This window comes from Miniopterus natalensis, chromosome 10, assembly GCF_054644295.1.
Source record: "Miniopterus natalensis isolate mMinNat1 chromosome 10, mMinNat1.hap1, whole genome shotgun sequence".
Classification (NCBI taxonomy): domain Eukaryota; kingdom Metazoa; phylum Chordata; class Mammalia; order Chiroptera; family Miniopteridae; genus Miniopterus; species Miniopterus natalensis.
In genome coordinates this window covers 25,401,610-25,422,179 of record NC_142090.1, presented here as the reverse complement: position 1 = coordinate 25,422,179, position 20,570 = coordinate 25,401,610, and positions in this window count along the sequence as shown.

The following is a 20,570-nucleotide window of genomic DNA, read 5'->3' as shown; positions in this document are numbered from 1 at the left end:
GTCTAAGAGGAAATATTCACAATTTAACCCTGAAAAACGTGTTCAAAATGAATCACTGGGATTAAACAGGTTGATGACCTACTCTAAAAATCAGAAAACAAAATCACTTTACCTTTGATGTGGATTATGCTGCTTAGCTAAACTAACATTTTAAAATACCTTGCAAAATACCTATTATAATATGGATTATCATTTCTGATACAATCATCTGGCAAAACCTGTGAAGATCTGTCCTACTTCTTAAGACAGAACCTGTCTGTATTTTTTGAGGAAGTCTTTCTCAGTAAAATTCAGTTCCTCCATCTTTCATTGATCCAGAATAAGCTGCTACCTAGCATTAAATAGTTAAATTATTTTCTGAAAACTATAATGATTATGTTGAAGCAAAATTTGGTAGTGTGTTTTTTCTTCCAAGAGATTTTTGTCAAAATGTCCTTTCAATACTCACTTCGACGAAAACTGAAATGCTGTAACAGTCCTCCTAAGATGCTATCAGTGCAGTTATATAGTAAATAACATTAATGTATGACATGAAGATAACATGATGTCAAGGATATACTCTGTATGGCTAACTCATAAATTCAATGGAAAGTGCATATTTATTCAGATATTCTTAAAATGTCAACATTGAGTAATGCAAATATTATATTACTGAGAGAAAAGGAATCAAGTCAGAGGAAACTTTGTTAAATATTATGTAAATTCCACTGAATAAAAGTAGTTTCAAGTTATGGCAGTCGAGGTGCTTCCATATTATAAGGTGGTATCATGTCTCCTGTGACAATTCCAGATTTCCCCACCCTTATTGACAATGCCTGATGTCCTTGGACTTGAGGGGTTTTGTGGAAGTAATTCACAGGTTCTTCCATCATTATTTGCTGATAGTACTAGGGAACTTCTAGTTTTAAGAAGAGGGTGAAGGAGTTAAAATGCTCTAATTCCAAGGCCTGGCCCCTGCTATGACTTCTTCCTTCCAGCCTGCTCTCCTACTTTAGTGCTGGAGGAATGGAATTGAGATCTTGGAACTACTGAAGGTGTCTCTAGGTGGAGAAGAGTAGCATCTGTGTACACTCAGCTGATTTCTAGATTCTTCTATTACTGGGTTAAGATTTTAAAATGTCATTGCTATGAGGAAGAGTAATGCTTCAGAACTTGTCCAGATTTATTGAAATGTTTTTCAAAGTATGGTCAATGGATCGCATACATTTGAATTTCCTGGGATGTCTGTGGAAAAAGAAATTTCTTCCTGGATTCTCTCTCTGCTGTCTTGAGTCAGAATGTTTGGGGATTAATTTTTTTTCCCTCCCTGTAAGTGTGTTCTGAAAAGGCCTAGCTACCAAAAAGCATACATTATTCTGAGCTAAGAAAAACCTAGCTATTAATCACCCTGATTCTAGGTTTGGCACTTATCATTTTCTCTGCCTGGTTTTCAGGGTACTGTCTCAGTCTTGAAAAGTGTTTGCTATGTAGTATTTTTCAAAAATCTTTTGGTAAGAGCATTATATAGATAAAGATCTTTGTTTAATCTTTTCACCTGCTTATTTTTTCTCTTGTCCAGATAGACAGAAGCAGCACCCTTCACAGCTTCCATACATTTTTAATTTTGTTCTTGTAAGTAAGTAAGGTGACCATATAATTTAGTGTCCTTATTGGGGCATTCTTGAGAGAGAAAGGAAGTACTATTAATTATGCTGGGCTATAGGAGAAAAAGAAGACACTCCCAAACAAACCTAAACATATGGTCATCTTAACTCTACTTGCTTAAAACAGTAATACCAATTAAACTTTACCAATCAATTCTAAGTTAACAATTACAGCCTCTTAATAATTTTTCTGACAGAGAACTATAACTAAATGTCTCCTAGTGTATGAGGCCAATTATAATTCTCTTAGTGTCTTCTATTTCTTCCTCAATCTTTCCTGAACCTCCCACTCCTTGTAACCTGTTGTTTTTCACAGAAGGTCCTTGGCCAGAAATGTCAGCAGTACCTGGGAACTTGTTGGAAATGAACATTTTTGGTCTCACCTCTGATCTACTGATTCAGAAAACTTAAGGATGTTGCCCAGTAATCACTACTCCAACAAGCCCTTCAAGTGATTCTGTTGCACACTAAAGTTTGAGAATTACTGCCTTAAGCCAGGACTGTTAAAATTCTTTCCCATTTTTTAATTCTCCCTCCAACTCCCAATTCTTTCTTTTTTCCTTCTGTATGACTCAACTTATGATGCTCTTAATTCTGTTCTTCTACTCCAATTGGTGAAGTTGAAAGTGTGGGAGGACTTGGGGTCTGATTTTTAAATTAAATCTATTTTTATGAATTTATCAGACAGTTTTTGAGCATTAAATATGTGCTTGGCATTGAGGATATGAATGCAAATCAGATTCTGTTCTCTTAGAACTGTGAGCTGTCTACTAAAGAGACAGGAATGTAAACTATCAATTATAAGGAGGTAAGTGCTGTGGAACTGGGTATTGTGGGACCAAGGTTTCTTTACAGGGAAATCTCATAGAATTCTCAGAGAAGGTCACTTGTATTTCTCTGAAACAGGGAGCCAGAGAGCATTCAAACCTCTAGGCTCCCCGTCGACATTCTTTCATGATGCTACTTGGTCTTTCATCTCTATTTCTGTGAGTCTGTTCCTTCCTCCTCTCTCACTACTTTATTCTGATTCCTTCACTTGCACAAGATCCTTTATTATCACCTTTCAGAACAAGGGCCTACCCCATCTCTGGCTTCTCTTTATGATTCTCAACTGACATTTTTGATGAACAGAAAGAAAGAGAGAATGGATCTAATCCACTCCAATTTTTTTTATTTTTTAGAATAACCCTCAAGTCATCAGTCTCTGACCAATTTATGATCTGTTTCCACTTGAACCCTGGTTTTTAACCTGAATGGGGAAGTTGGAGATGGCAAACAACTTACTTTGTAGAAATTAGTTTCAAGATAACTTGTGTGTAAATTTCCTTTATGGTCATGAAAAATAATTTTGTTTTATTGTTCTAATGTAGTCTAATAATATTGTTTTTATATTTAATTGATTATAACATTTGCATATTTCACGCAAAATTTCTTTTGACTTTAAAAACCACTTTCTCTAAATTAAAAAATATATGTACTTAAATTTTATTAAAAGAGAAGTTGCCAAACTTAGACCTGTTTGAATTTTTATAGATTTTGCTAACATTATTAATAACATACAACAATTCATATCAAATAACTCTGGATATTGCAAATTCAAAATTAATTTTGTTTTATGTGAAAAATCATAATTTGTTCCTTGAAAATCTATTATTTCAATTAACTCTAATAGTTCATCTTGTACTGCATCTAAATTAATTCTAATTAATTTTTTACCAGCATTTAGTTGACATTCCATATGTCCAAAAGTAAGTTGTAAGATCAAATTTGATATATATTTACTCAAGACTTTTCATCTTGGGGCAGATCTATAAACTATTATGTGTTATTTATTATTTGCTCTGATGAAGGTCAGAGCTGTAGATACCAATCAGACAATTTTACCTAGTAACAAATTCAAACTATAGGCTGCGATGTATAGCACAAAGCATGCCTCTAGATTGAAGGTAAAATTCTTGATTTTATACCTTCCCTTTATGAATAAACTAAGTCATTGCCAAAATGACTAAAATTAAAAAGACTCATATCTCATGCCATTTGGGACAGTATGGAAGGACCTGGAGAGTATTATGCTAAGTGAAATAAGCCAGGCAGAGAAAGACAAACATCACATGGTCTCGCTTATATGTGGAATCTAAAGAACATAATAAACTGATGAACAGAATAGATTCAGTGATATGGAAGCATAGATCAGACTGACCAATGTGAGAAGGATGGGGGAGGGTGGGTGGAGGGGGAGAGATTAACTAAAGAATTTATATGCATATATGCACCACCCAAGGTCACAGACAATGGTGGGGAGAGAGACTGGGGAGGGGGGTGGGACAGGGTGGAATGGGTCATTGGGGAGAAAAAGGGACATCTGTAATATTTCAAACAAACAAAAAATGAATAAAATAAAAAGACTCACAATACTATTTGTTGACAAGAATATGGAACAATTGAAAGGCCCATCTTCATTCAGTACACATCTAGTCTGAAAAATTGTCATACTTGTTACTTTATTACATTCATACATGTTACTCTACACTTACATTTATACAACTTAAATAGTAATATAAATCGTTTAATATGCAAACATTCTCCTGATGCCATGTATGCAAGTATTGCATATATTGTCCTAATTTCTGACTATCTCTGGAAACTCAATTTGGAACAAAATGAAAAGCAAGGAAATGAGCACTTGCTATTACTTGGAAATATCAACATGCATGAGAGAACCCATTTCATCATGCTTTCTGTGAGAAAGGAAGGATTTGACAAATTAATTAATTTGTCTTTCCTCTTTCCTAAGTGTTTCTACCACTCAAATCTTCCCCACTATTCAAATTAGTTTCTGACACCTGTGTCAATAGCACAATCTTTAAACTTTTATGGATTTGTTTTGCCTTTGTTTTAAACATACATCACGTGACGTGCTGAAAAACTTCCTTGGGTTTTGGACAATGTTTATTATGAAGGTAAAATCATTGGTTTCTCTAAAGCAGCCTGAACCCTGAATCCTGAGTGACTGATATGATAGATATCATTGTCCAGTGTTCATTCTAGTATAAGAACAGTTTATGCTAAATATTTTAAATAGCAGCTAAAATCTATTATGAAAAACTCCATGGCAATATTCAAATTTTGTTTATATGTGAGTTTTACTGTACATTATTTAGATAGTGAATGTTACTTTAAACAAAATATTCTGCTATTTTCGAGTAGTTAGAAAACAAAAACAAAAACCTAGATGAAATATGAAAAACACCTAGAATTGAGCTTGCTACATATTTGTTTCTCAGTATCTTTTAAATTAGTCTAAATCTGAAACAGAACTTTTTGCATAGTAATACGTCTAATTGGGGCGTATTTTGAATCTGTTTACTGCTCTTTAATGTCTAGGCAAACAGGTGATGCTACAGCTCAAGGAATAAAAAAGCAAAACAAAAACAAGTAAATATCTATAGCATCCATAAATGCAGCATTTTGTAGCCCTTGTTAACTAATAACCCATGCGATAATTTTCCAAATAAATTAAAATTTTCAATAGTCAAAAGTTACTAAATTGTTTGCAAAATTAGTTTTTTCAGTAGTATGCTGATATTAATCTATGAGGAAACATGCCAAAGATAAGAGACCAGACTGGTGATGAGGGAAATGTTTTTCATCAAAATTATTAAACATATTTTGGCATAAATTTAGTTTAATTTTCTTACTCTTGGTGTAGAGGTCATACTAAACCTTGAAAAACAGTCCTTTCCTAAGTGTATGAGAGCAGTTAGATTTAGCCAGAGCTGCATTAGTCTGCTGGAAAAGTTCCCAGGAGAGTGATGGATAAAAGCAGTGTGGTGTTAATTTTTAGAAAGCAGATAAAAGAAATGCCATGCTGGGCCTCCACTTTTAAATCTAATTAGCTGTGGGATAACCACTATCTTCTTATAGAATTAAAAGTTATCAATTCGTACTCTGAGAGGGATTTTCTGTCCAAATAAATACTTCAAGTACTTAAAAATCAAAATGCAATGAATATTTTCAGTTGGCTTTTAAAATGACCTTACAAAAATGACTTTAATCAAAACTTTAAAAAAGTTTTCTATCGATTTTCTCATTTGCAAAGTGTGTATTAGAATAATAGTGCCTTCTTTGTAGTATTGCTATGAGAATCAAACAAAGTAGAATTGTTCCAGACACCTAGCATTCACTCAATAAATAGTATTGTTACCTATAAAGTATTTAATTTTAAATAATCTGTACTTTTAAAACAACTTTATGCAAATGCTTCTTTGTATAATGTTCTTTAAATTTTCAGAGGTATATTGGAGGGGGCACTTATAATTTATAATTTTTGGTTTATAAACACTGATTCACAGAAAATATTGAAAGACTCAGACGTGCAGCAAGGCAGCTTGAATAGACTAGTAAGGATAAGATGAGGTTAAAAAAAGTATATATCTTGATCAGGAGGAAATAAAATAAGTGGTTAGTTCTGTTTTAGAAATCATCAGTCTGGTTGATTGGAATGCAGACAAAAAATGGTCATGACGCGGCTTATTCACTTTTCAACTAATTTAAGAATTAAAAAACTTAATGACTACATGCTGTTAAAACCAGAAACACTAATTCGAAAGAATACATGCACCACTATATTCATTGCAGAGTTATTTACAATAGCCAAAATCTGGAAACAGCCCAAGTGGATGAAAATGTTTTGGTTCATTTACACAATGGAGTACTACTCGGCCATAAACAAGAAAGAAATCTTACACTTTGCAACAACATGGATGGACCTGGAGTATTATGCTAAGTGAAAAAAATCAGTCAGAAAGAAAGACAAGTATCCTATGATCTCACTTATATGTGGAATCTAATGAAAAAAATAATTTAACAAACACAATAGAAACAGAAGCATAGATACATAGAACAGACTGACAGCAGTCAGAGGGGAGGGGTGTTGGGGGATTGGGTAAAAAAAAGGTAAAGGGATTAAGCAAAAAATATATTTATTTATATATAAATATTTATTTACATATATCTATATATAAAGCACATAGACACAGACAACAGTATGGTGAAAGTGGGAAAGGGGATGGGGAGAAGTAGAAGAGGGTAAAGGGGAGATAAAGGGTGGCATGGTGACAGAAAAAGACTATTTTGAGCAATGGGAGCACAATTCAGTATGCATATGATGTTTTGTTGAGTTGTACACTTGGAACCTGTATGATTTGCAAACCAATGTTGCCCCAATAAACTCAATTAAAAAAACTTTGTGAAATTAGCCATTGATTATGCAGCACTTTGCAATTCTTAACGTATCTTCATTAGTACTGAGTATAATGTAATCACATTTGTAGAGCTAAAACTATGCCTCAGAAAGAGGGCTAGTCTGGAACCAGAGAAATGGTCCTCAATGATTGTCAGGGTTAAATACTGAGCTCTATTCGGCCTCTCAGGAGGGTCTTTCTTCAGTGATCTTAGAAACTCATTCAAGTTCTTTCTCTCTCTCCACACACACACATATATTATATATACACATATGCACATATACACATAGATATATACTGCATAGCACAAATATATATATATTAAACATCTATAATTTTCATATAATGCACATCTTTCTATACATGGATGTATATCTATATATATATACGCACATATATATACATATACATATACATATACATATACACATGTATACATATATATATATATATATATATATATATATATATATATATATATATATCTGTCCTTTATCTTTCTGGGGATTTTGATGAGTGTTTGAATGTCCTGGAGAATAACTGAGGACTCTCCAATCTGGGGAGTAAAAGATAGACTGTCTGGGAATTGCTCAGTTTATACCTTTCCTGACTTTATCACCCAGCTCTGACAATAAAGTCTATTTCACTATATTCAGGCCTTGTTGGTACTCAGCTAACACTCAAAGGGATCCCTATGCAGATGTCTGATGTTCTTTTTCTGCATAGCTCTCTTCTCCCTCTGGAACTTTGTCCTGAATATTCCAGTCACCTCTGTCTTCCTAAACCCATGGGATCTGAAATTAACTATCATGTTGCTAGGTTGCATAGCCTTTAATATCACTTCCTGCTGCCTAAGTGATTTCCGCCCCAAAATTAGACTCTGCGAGGGAAATAAATACAGTTTATTTTTCTCCAAGAAGTAGTTTGTAACCTATACAATTTAGTACATCTCAGGATTTATATTTTTGTTGAAGAGGAAATCAACGATTTTAACTTGATTCTAATAATTGTTTGATAAATAATAATAAAAAATAGTTGACTTATTGTATGTTCTGACAGAACCCTATTACACACACTTTTTACTCCCAAGTTATATATAGGAGTCATTCTAAGCATTAAAGTCAGGAAAAAAAATTGATGTGGAAATTAGCTCAAGAAACCTCCTAAAAACTATCATACAGGTACTTTGTGTTGATATTTATAGTTTAGTTCAAATTAAAAAAAATACAAAACAAAACCTGACTGATGTTCAACCTAGTTCTTCATCTCCTGGCTTTAATTTAGAATGCCTTTATGCTCGATACCCTGAGTTCTTTTTCCTTTTTGTGCTCTGGTGAGAACAGGAAGCTCATTGTCCTTCATACCCCATCACCTTGCAGACTTATACATCTCTCCCACCCAGCCCTGCCCCTAAAGCAGGTAATCTTTATCCCATGAAGCAGAATGTTTCTTAGTGAATGCTAAGGTTGTCATTCTGAGGCCAAGCCTCCAACATATCTCAGTTTGTGAAGATCCCAGCTTTCCTAGACCTCCAGCAACATCAACTCTTTACGGGTGTCACTGAAGACTACTAAAGGTTGTAGTAAGTAATATAATTTACTGTATAAATTGGGCCTTTTGCTCTACTAGAAAATTTTTTAATCTTATAATTATATATATTTTAAATGGAAACACAGCATTATTATAATAGAGACTGCTTCTGTGTCCAGTAACTTACACCAAATATAAGAGCAACAAGCCTCTGGTAGAGCTTCAGACACTATTCATTATAACATCTCTGCACAGGTCTTTCAGGCCCAGGTGGCTTCTTGACTTAAACATTAACCCCTGGGGGAAAATGATCGTTTCATAGCTAAAAACAGCACCTACGGACATTTTGGTGTTTAAGGTTAATATTCCTTTATAAGAGAAAAATAAGGGCAAGCTCAAAAGTGATTATTTGATGAATTTGAAAAGGAAGTATGTGGAAATATAGGAAGAAAATCCAAATGAGAACAGAGGCTATTTATTCAGCATTTGCTACCAAGAGGGAGTCCACCACAATCACCTGTGTTTGGCAGAGACTGAAAGGTAAGTAGGGGAGTCGGAAAACTATGAGTAAAAGAAAGGGAAAGCTTCAGGTATGCTCTGATTAAAGGTGTTGGCAGGGGAGTGGAGGTGGGTCATCTCATGTGATTAATTTAGGGAGTATATTTAGTTGACACTCTCCAGTTGGTTGTGAGTTGGAAGTGAGGACAGACTAGGGAAGCTGGTGTCATTAACAGCCCTGACCATTGTTTGCTGCAGAGGTTGTGGGTTGGCTTGCCAGGCTGGTTGCTGCAGAAGTAGTTGATTAGACTTTTCTTGACATATATGATCAAACCATTGTTCATCTGTATATTCAAACTTTAAGGTGTAATGACAGAAAATTTGCTTTAATAGATATTAGAGAACAGATTGCAAAAACAAAAATTTGAAAGCAGTATTGAAATAGTGCCGGAATAGTCAAAACAGTAGAACAAAACAGATAATTCTTAAACTATTATGTATAGTAAATTAATATTGAATGGAAGAAGGCTTATATATGAAATAAAAAAGCAAGGTTGTTTTTTTTTTTTTAAAAAAATGATTATTAACCAAATGACACTGGAAAATTTAGCAAGTTATTGGAACCCCATTCTCACATGAGAGCCTAGTCCAAGGAAATTCTGGACTAAAGCATAAATGTTCACAATTTAACAAATTTATGTAGATGAATACATATTTAGTCTCTGGATAACTATTGTCTAAGCATATAATCATTAATATGTTTCTCAAAGAGAAAAATGTAGACTTAAACACACAAAATTATAAAACTGATTTGCATCTCAAAGGTCATATTCTTGATATATAAATTTCACAGAAATCAATGAGAGGAAGACGAACCCAAAGATAAGTAAAGACAAAAGGAAGGTAAATTAAAAAATTTGAAATATTATCAACAAATATATAAAAAATTTAACCTTAAATGTTATTAAAGAATAAAAAAAAATAGCAGCATAATGAACCAGTTTTTCATCTATTGAATAAAATAATGATGTAATAACTTTAATACTACTGAGAAGGTCATGGAGAGATGGATTCATATATACTGCAAATGAGAGTTTATATTGGACCCTCAAAGGTAATTAGAACACAATTTGGCAATGTGTAATAATCTCTTAAATATTCTTATCCCTTTATCCAATTAGACCTTATTATGAAGAAATATGCAGAGGAAGATATTCATTGCAGCATTATTTATTATTCTGAAAATGTGGAAATAACTGAATGTTTAAAATTAGAGTGATACAAAATAAATTATAGTGCACCAAATATAATGGTATATTATATAGCCATTAAAATATAATTTGGAGGGATTTTTACAGGAATAAAAAATGCCCATGCTACAATATTAAGAGAAAAAATGAAGGAGATACAGAATGCTCTGCTAAACATCCATGAACATATACTTTTTAAATACATCTTTGGTTATTTTATTATATTAATTTCAAGAAATAAAATTTTTAGGTATATACTTTTAAAGCTTTTCATATATATTGCCAAATTTCCTTCCAGAAAAATTAGCTCAGTTTATTTAGGTTTTTACCAGCAGTGTATCTGAATACCATCTCATATGAGTACCTTTTCCCCTCACTTTCTCATATATAAGGTATTAAGTATTTTTAAAATCTTTGTCAACATGTTGAACAAATTAAACCTCATTAATCTAAATTAAGTAAGAGTTCATGTTTTCAAGACATTTTTATTGCTTTTGTGTATATATGAATTACCTATTTGTGATCAGTGCATATCATGTGCTTATTTTTTTCCTTTTGGAGTTGTAAGAACACTCTACATTTTAAAGAGAAAATACCTAATCTCAAGTTACTCTTTAATGCTGTATGAGTCAAAGACCAGTAAAGGACCTTGAGTTTTTCTGATTTATTCAACATCTATTTATGAAATCACTATTTTCCATCAGTCATGCTTCAACATTTTTAGGATCAAAGAAATTGAATATGGTATAGTTTTTAAGCAAGTTACAAGTAAAATGGAGACACTGATGTATACACGAAGTGCTCAGATTATACTGAGTCACATGATTAATTCTGAATTTGAGAATGAGGGACAGTCTTTTAAAAATTAGATTTATCTTTAAACTGTCTCTTGAAGAACATGCTTGATTTACAGCTGTTTTAATAAAAGCCTTTCTGGGTTGCAGAGAACATGCAGGCAGAACACCTGCGATAAGGCCAGGGCATGTGTTGCCTGGAGGAGCCTGGCTCGTCATCCCCTCAATCCATATGGTTTAGTTCACCTTTGAAATCTTCACTGTCTGGATACAAACTCTCAGGTTCTGAAGGTCAGAAACTCTTAGAACTATTCTCAGAACTAATTATATTTAAGGAAGCTGACATATTAAATCTCAGAAGAATTTAATGTAGAAAATCAAAATTTCAGTTCAGCTTAGTTACAAAAAGAATATGGAAGTGGATTAGATATTTGTGTTAATTAAACCAATGCATTCACTCCCAGTAAGCATGGTACATGGATGGCTCCAATATTCTCAGAACCAATGGAATCAGAACATAACTATTATCTATAAGATTCAAGTGTTTAAGGGCATCATTTAATGGCCTCAAGAAGGTGTCCTTGACAGCCTACAGCATTCTTGACATGGCAGTGCTCACTTTTCCATAAACTGGCGTGACCAACATTTACCTGTGAGCATCTTTTTTGATGCTCTACTATTATAGTGTCCTTATACAATTATGATGAATAAATTCTTTCATTTGATATTTATTATTTCTAATCAAATTACAAGCGAATAGTTCACTTCAGAAATTCATTCTCTCTATTTAAGCATTGATTTTTAGCTTTTTCTGTCTTAATATTTTACTTCACATGTAGAACACTATCCCATTCATAACATTTCTCATGGGAATGAAATAATTATGAACTGATTTGGGGCTGAGGGAAAAAAGGATGTGTGGACTATGAAAAGCCAGGTCAGACATTCTGATATACATCTTTCTTACTCTTCTGCCATATTCAAGCACCTAAATAAGACCTCCTTCCCTTTTTTCATGCTACATGCAATATATTTATCTGTAAGTACTATAGTTTCAAAGAACAAAAAATACCTATAAAATTAATATTGACAGCCTGGGTGTCTCAGTTGGAGTATCTCCTCATGCACCAAAAAGGTTGAGGATTCAATTCCTGGTCAGGGCATTTGCCTAGGTTGCAAGTTTGATCCCTAGTCAGTGCACATATAGCAGGTAACCAATCAATGTTTCTCTCTCACATCAATTTTTTTTCTCTCTCTCCTTTTCTTTCTCTTCCCTTTTCCCCTCTCTCTAAATTTAATAAAACATATCCCCAGGTGAGGTTTAAAAAAATTAATATTGACAGAAAAAGAAGTTTTACAGAAAGATGCTTTAAGTGTAAGGCCATTCATATAAAAATTTTTTAAATTTATTTGATTCGAGAGAGAGAGAGAAATTTGTTGTTTCACTTATTTATGCATTCATTGGTTGCTTTTTTTTTTTTCATTCCTCACCTTAGGATATTTTTTTCCATTGATTTTATTTTTTAGAGAGAATGGAAGGGAGGGGGAGAGACAGAGAGAGAAACATGGAGGTGAGAGAAACACATCAATTGGTTGCTTATCGCACGTGTGATTGAGCCTGCAACTGAGGTATGAGGTACATGCCCTTGACAGGAATCCAACCTGAGACCCTTCAGTCTGCAGGCTGACCCTTTAACCATTGAGCCAAACTGGCTATGGCTTTTGGTTACTTCTTCTTATATGTACCCTGACTGGAGATTGAACCTGCACGGTATATGGGGACAATACTCTAACCAACTGAGCTACCTAGCCAGGGCCTATTTACATAAAATTTAAAAACAAATAAAACTCATATTTTTATATGTATGTACAAAATTGGTAAACTATGGAAGCATGCATCGGAACAGAAAATACAAACTTTGTACTATTTTTTTTTTTATATATATATTTTGGGGAGAGAGTGATTGAAAAGGGATCAGAGAGTGTTATCCAGGGATAATTTAAAAATGACTTGAAGCAAATATTTTTAAAAAACTAAGATATGATAAGGAAGTCAGATAGATCAATAGGTGTTCTATATTATTCTCTCTACGTTTGTGCATGGATAAAATATGCCACAATATTTGAACATATGTTTTTATATTAAAATAATAAATTAATATTCCATATGTGTAATGGTTAACATATCTCTTTCTCCTTTTATTTCTCTTGTAATTAAAGTTAGCTATAAATGTATATTGTCTAAATATTTTTAATTAAGCTCCTCCAGTATGAAGGAAGCAGTGAGAGACTGGAAGCTTTTAAAAAATTTTGATCACAGATTTTGATTGTGATCACTATGATGTTTTTGTTTCTGATGTGGGAGGACCACAAGCATTAAGAAAGTTGAAGGGTACCAATTTAACTTTACAATTTTATTTAGGGAAGGGCTTGGTATATATTTTAACCCAACCCATAGAAACATCACTTGTTTTACTTCTAACAACTAGTTAAAGTGTCTGTCATGGAAGAGTAAGTTTTGATAGAACAGGAGAAAAAGTAAAAGGTGTTTTTTAATTGAACTGTTTGGGATTAAGGAGTAAATAACTTAATGGCTCAATTGAGATACTGCCAAACAAATTTGCTTTAGAAATTATTCACCTTAATTCAAATAAGTGCTTTTACTTCTTTTTTAAAAAAAATATTTTTGTTTAAAATATTACAGATGTCCTTTTTTCTCCCCAATGACCCATTCCACCCATCCCATACCCCTCCCCAGTCCCTCTCCCCACCATTGTCCGTGTCCTTGGGTTGTGCATATATGCATATAAATTCTTTGGTTCATCTCTCCCCCTCTACCCACCCGCCCTCCTCCATCCCTCTGACATTCGTCAGTCTGATCTATGCTTCCATGTCATTACTTCTATTTTTGATAATACTATTTTTAGAGAACATACTTAATCAATGTTATTTACCCACTTCCATTCTGAATTTAATACACATGTTGATGAAAACTCTAAATGGTTTTATTTTTTATGTTTATTTTTAAAAATTTATCTTTATTGCTGAAAATATTACAGATGCCTCCTTTTTTCCCCATTGACCGCTTCCATCCAGCATCCACTCCCCTCCCCAGGCCTTCACCACACTATTATTTGTGTCCATGGGTTATCCATACATGCATATAAATTCTTTGGTTAATTTCTCCCCACCCACCCTCTGAGATTCCTCAGTCTCTTCCATGCTTCTATGTCACTAAATCTATTTTGTTCATCAATTTATTATGTTCTTTAGATTCCACATATAAGTGAGATCATGTGATATTTGTCTTTCTCTGCCTGGCTTGTTTCACTTAGCATAATACTCTCCGGTTCCATCCATACTGTCCTTAGGGTATGAGATCCTTATAGCTGCATAGTATTCCACTGTGTAAATGTCCCACAGCTTTTTTACCCACTCATCTACTGATGGGCACCTGGGCTGTTTCCAGATCTTAGCTATTGTAAACTGCGCTGCTATGAACATAGAGGTGCAAATATTCTTTCTGATTAGTGTTTCAGAATTCTTAGGATATATTCCTAGAAGTGGGATCACTGGGTCAAAAGGCAGCTCTATTTTTAATTTTTTGAGGAACCTCCATACTGTTTTCCATAGTGGCTGCTAAATGGTTTTAAACTGTTCAGATTCCTGATAACAAAACTTTTAAACAAATGTTGCTATAAACAATGGAAATGTATTCACATTAAAAATTATTACCATTATTAATATCTTTGTAATTAATTACTGATCTTTTATTATACGTCACTGTCATAGTAAAGCTATAGTCGGGTCTTTGCCCTTAGGAGATCTTTAAAATCCTCTTGGAAACTGAATATTTTTCCATTGACGAATGTTGATAGCATTCTAAAAACAGTTGAAAATTCCTATTCATTATGTCTAACAATGAAAGAGAAGTTGGTACATTGGATATATCATTTAACTTGTCCAATGTAAATTATGTCTATAAATATTGCTGAGTTGTATGACTTTTCATGTCCAAAAGTACTTTTAGTCATTGCATTTACTTTTTAAAAAGTATTTTACATTCATTATATCACATTCCCTGATCATTCAGGATGGAGATGTCCTTGTCATTTTCCCTCTCTCACTTGATGATCAACATTCAAAGAAGGTAGAAAGGAACCTAATAATAAAATTTCAGTGATAATTTATATCAAACAAAAATTTTGCTTTTAATTTTATTTGTGTTTCAGCACAAAATTAGTTGGAAACCAATGATTTGAAGATGAGTTTTAAAATTTCTCCAAGTAAAATGACCACCAACTTCTCCATACACAAAAATAAACTCAAAATGGATAAAAGACTTAAATGTAAGTCACGAAACCATAAAAATCCTGGAAGAAAACATAGGCAGTAAAGTCACAGACATCCCACGTAGTGGACTTTTCTCCAAGTAAAATGTGTATTTATATAAAAGCTGTGGTTTTGTTGGACTTTAATACTCCACTGATTCTTTTTTTTTTTTTTCTCATTGGTCACTGGAAAAATAAATGTTCTCTTTAGCATTCACATGTCTACTAAAAGAGTAATTTTAGACTATATAAAGATACTGGATATCATAAAAGGTATAGTTATAGATAGTGTATGTCACAAAGTGGGGTGTAGGCTAAACTGTATAAAATTAAATTGTTGTATTTTAATAAATACGATTTGCTCAAAAATTTAGGACATGTTTATTCATCATCTTCATAAAATATATGACTTACCATGATTTATAAGATAACTTATGTAGAAGACATAAGGTATATACACAAATAATTATTAAACAATATTGGATTTCCCAAAAGCAGACTCAGAGAGCATGCCATGAGATCCAGGGGCATGACAGTTTATTTCTTGCTTTATAGTGAAGTTGAAATTTGAGCTTGACTTCAAATACTGATGTAATGGTGATAGGAAGTGGCAAGGCAATTACAGCAAAGGAGAGAGCTTTAGCAAAGGTATAGAGCCTGACAACTATGGGATATTTTTTGGGACCTGTGAGGTTGTTTAAAAGCCAATCTGCATATAAGGAAGTAGCAGAAGTAGAGGTGAAAAGGCTAGTGAGGACAGATAAAAAAGAATTTGTGTAGCCGATTAAGAAGCTTGGGTTTTAGTCAACAGGTGATGCAGAACAATTTTAATGATGCTAATGGGTAATACCAGTTAACATTTTCTGAGTTATTACCATATGCCAGTTCCTGTTCTGAGCACTTGCCATGCATTAGTCATTTAATTATTATTTTAACTCTGAATTGATGCTATTCTATTCTGCAGTTTGTAGATAAGGAAATGGAGATCCTGAGAAAATTGGCCCATGTCAAACAACTACTAAACACTTGAACCCAGTTAGTCTTACTACACAGTAATGCTATTCAATATGGTGGCCATGAACCCCATGTGGCTGCTGAGCATTTGCAATGTGACTAGTGTGCTGAGGAACTGAATTTTTAATGTTTATTAATTTAAGTTTAAATAATCACACTTGGCTAGTAGCCAGCATAGTGGGCACCACAGCTCTAGGGTATGCTAACTTTACCATTCCATTTTTTTAAAAATAATTTTTATTTTTGTTTAAAGTATTACAGATGTCCTTTTTTCTCCCCAATGACCCGTTCCCCCCCGTTCCTTGCCCCTCCCCAGTCACTCTCCCCACCATTGTTCGTGTCCTTGGGTTGTGCATATATGCATATAAATTCTTTGGTTACTCTCTCCCCCTCCACCCCCCCGCCTCCCTCCATCCCTCTGACATTTCGTCAGTCTCATCTATGCTTCCATGTCATTGAATCTATTCTGCTCGTCAGTTTATTAAGTTCTTTAGATTCCATGTATAAGCGAGATCATGTGATATTTTTCTTATGCTGCCTGGCTTATTTCACTTAGCATAATATTCTCCAGGACCATCCATACTGTGCCAAAGGGTACGAGATTCTTCTTTACAGCTGCGTAGTATTCCATGGTATAAATGTCCCACAGCTTTTTAATCCACTCACCTGCTGATGGGCACTTGTGGGCTGTTTCCAGATCTTAGCTATTGTAAACTGTGCTGCTATGAACATAGGGGTGCATCAATCCTTTCTGATGAATGTTTCCGGATTCTTAGGATACATTCCTAGGAGTGGAATCACTGGGTCAAATGGTAGCTCTATTTTTAATTTTTTGAGGAACCTCCATACTGTTTTCCATAGTGGCTGCACCAGTCTGCATTCCCACCAGCAGTGCACTAGGGTTCCCCTTTCTCCACACCCTCGCCAGCACATGTTGTTTGTTGATTTGTTGATGGCAGCCATTCTGACAGGTGTGAAGTGATACCTCATTGTGGTTTTAATTTGCATCTCTCTGATGATTAGTGACATTGAGCATTTTCTCATGTGTCTCTTGGCCATCCGTATGTCCTCTTCAATAAATGGTGCTGGGAAAATTGGACAGATACATGCAAAAGAATGAAACTAGACCACCAATTTTCTCCATACACAAAAATAAACTCAAAACGGATAAAAGACTTAAATGTAAGTCACAAAACCATAAAAATCCTGGAAGAAAATATAGGCAGTAAAGTCACAGACATCCCACGTAGTGGACTTTTCACTGATACAACTCCTAGGGCAAGGGAAACAAAGGAAAAAACAAACATATGGGACTACATCAAACTAAGAGAGGGGGGTGAGATGGGATAGAAGAAATGGGTGAATTGTAAGTTTTGAGCATTTTTTTAGTTTAAATAAATTGTTTAATTTTTAGAAAATCTAATTTTCCCCCACTTATTTGTCCAGAGACTTTTATTCACTTAACACATTGAGTTAGTGTTTTACTTAAGACGCTTTGAAGTAATGCTGCTCTACGATGATTAAAATGACAGCAAGAATTAGAAGGCTATGCTGTGAGGAGAGATGAGAGGCTTCTTAGCCACAAGGCTAATTACTGAACCTGGGTAGGTGAGACTTAATCAGGGTTTCAACTGGGCATATAACAGTGAGAGTGGAAAGGGGCATGAGAATTTTTATGCATGTACTCAAGTGTGAGTGCATATCTCATGTGAGTTTTATGAGGTTTACTCAAATTTTTAGTCTGATGAGCTGGGAAGATGATCTGATATTAACAGAAATATGGAACAAGAGATGAAATATATTTATGGGGACATATGTTCAGGTTGGTTTATTATTAGATTGAAGTATATATAAAATAGTTTCATTTAGCAGATATACCAGGTATGTAGACAGACAGGTATATTAGCAGAGAGTTTGGAATGTGGATCGAATATAGAGCATAGAAGAAAGAAGATATGGCCATAGGAAAATATTTTGGAGTTATCTATTTAGAGGAGCTAATTGAAATCTTAAGGATAAATAAAATTGCTAAGAGGAAGTGGGCAGACAGAGAAGAGGGCCCAAAACAAAACCTCATATTAAGAGTTTATATGTAAATCAATGCAGCTTATGTGTGTATGTGTGTATATGTGTGTGTGTACATTCCATTTGAAATCTTTTGAGACATAATAAATAACTGGAGGTTCAAATAAAGACCTCAGATAAAATATTTCCATTTAATTAGAAATATGAAAAATGGGCTAACTTTGAGCATGAAGGACAGCAGAACTCATAACAATGACAATTCTGATAAAAATTAGACCCCAAAATTGAGTTTCTAAAGAAGATATTAAAGCTTTTTTCATTGGAAAATGTTTTTTTAAAAATAAGTAGAGAAAACTTATGTATGGGGAACATCAGATTTCCAGGAAAAGATTCTACCTTTCCCTCCAATTCTATTTAAATATTTTTACAAATGAAATAAGTTAAGAAAGGCTTTCATGAAGTATTACTTTTACTGACTTTAGCAGGACACCTTACACATGTCCCTATACATTTAGTACATATTTTTATTTCTAAAGCTACAATATTCATGATGTAAGTTGAGGTAAGGTACTAAAATTTTTTAAAAGTTTTATTTGTTAAAAAAAATTAAGCCTTGTATTACTATATTTAAGATAATAATTACAGTATTACCACTGGAGGAAAAATTATGAGCTTCTCCCCTCCATTTATCATATTAGTAAATATGAAGTACTGTACTTACTAAGTAAGGAAGGGGCTTTCTTCAAAGTTAAACCTCCTCTTCAGGATCATTGTACTTAGCCAGGAGATGGCACTAATGTACTTTGTTCTACAGCCCAGAAAGCAACTCTGGTAATCAAAGTTACCTTAGCAATGCATTATGTAATATTGTGTCAATGAAACATTTTGGTTCACTCTACTGCATACCCTTCAATTATTTATGTTGCATGTTAAGGTAGTTAGTTATTTCACCATGTCTTCATTAAAAGCCCAAATTATTTTATGTCAGAAATATAACAATATATGCTTTAACTAAATCATCTGCTTCATTTTGCAGTTTATTTTAAGGAAGTGTTCTAGCCTTAAAAAAGAAGAAGAAAAATATGTATGTATTAAAAATCAAGCAGTTGCTATATTAATAAGAATTAATAAGCTGTTAGGATGACAATGGAGCTCAAACTCAACAAAATTTAGGTGGTGCTAATATAAAAACAGCTATGAATACTAATTTCCTCCATCACTTGTATTTATTATAGTGTTAGTAGATACATTTTTACCTTATGAAGAGATTTTGATTTTTATCACACAAAAAGTAGGATCTCTTTCAAGGATTCAATACTTAACACAATTTTACTTACTTTTATGTGTTTATAAATTTTATTCTTATGTGTTATTATGGGAATTTATATAGATATTTGCTTGCTAAATCAAATGAAAAATTGGATACTTACTTAGGAATATAACTTAAATAACTATTAACATATCATATGCTCTATGTCTGACATTTTCCAATTGCTGGAGATATGAGATGAAAAAGTTGAATATCCTCGTCTTCAAGTAGCTCACAGTCTTATGTTATGCAATTATCTGTACACCTTAAATTATTTTTATATTTTTGATGCTGTAGTTCTGCTAGATTGAATTAATGAAGGGCTTATGATGTTATTAAGAATTAATTAATTAAAATTAGAAATTTGGAAGATACATAATTTTTGATGCTTCGTAAAATAGTGATGTTGGTTTTGTGTATGTAAGTCTCCTTTTGACTTGTGTTTCAATATTGCGCCTTCATGTGGAATCCACACTTGGTGAAAAAAAAATTTGCTTGTTCAATAAGAGACAAACCAGAGTGCTTTATGATAGAAAAAGTTCCATTTGGAAGGAAGCTTGATTATATAGGTAAGAATAACTTTTTAAGTAATTTCAAGGGGCTATCAAATTATATTGCTGTACTTAATCTTCATGGAAATTGTCTGTTGTTATAACCCAAAAAGCATGTACTGTATAGTGTTTAGAATCTTTATGTCCCTTAAGTAAATACTTCAACAACAAGTAAGCAAAAAATAAAATGACAAAACAGAAAAACTTGGAAACTATTATTTTAAGGCTTCAAGTTACAAAGTTGTAGTCCACACAGCAAGCAAAACTTATGTCCATAAAAGGATAAGTTTGTGATTTTGAGGTTTTTTTATACCCCTGGAGTAACAATGACATGGAAGATAGCATGAGCTGTTGAGTGAGATTTGCCTGTGTTCAAGGTTTT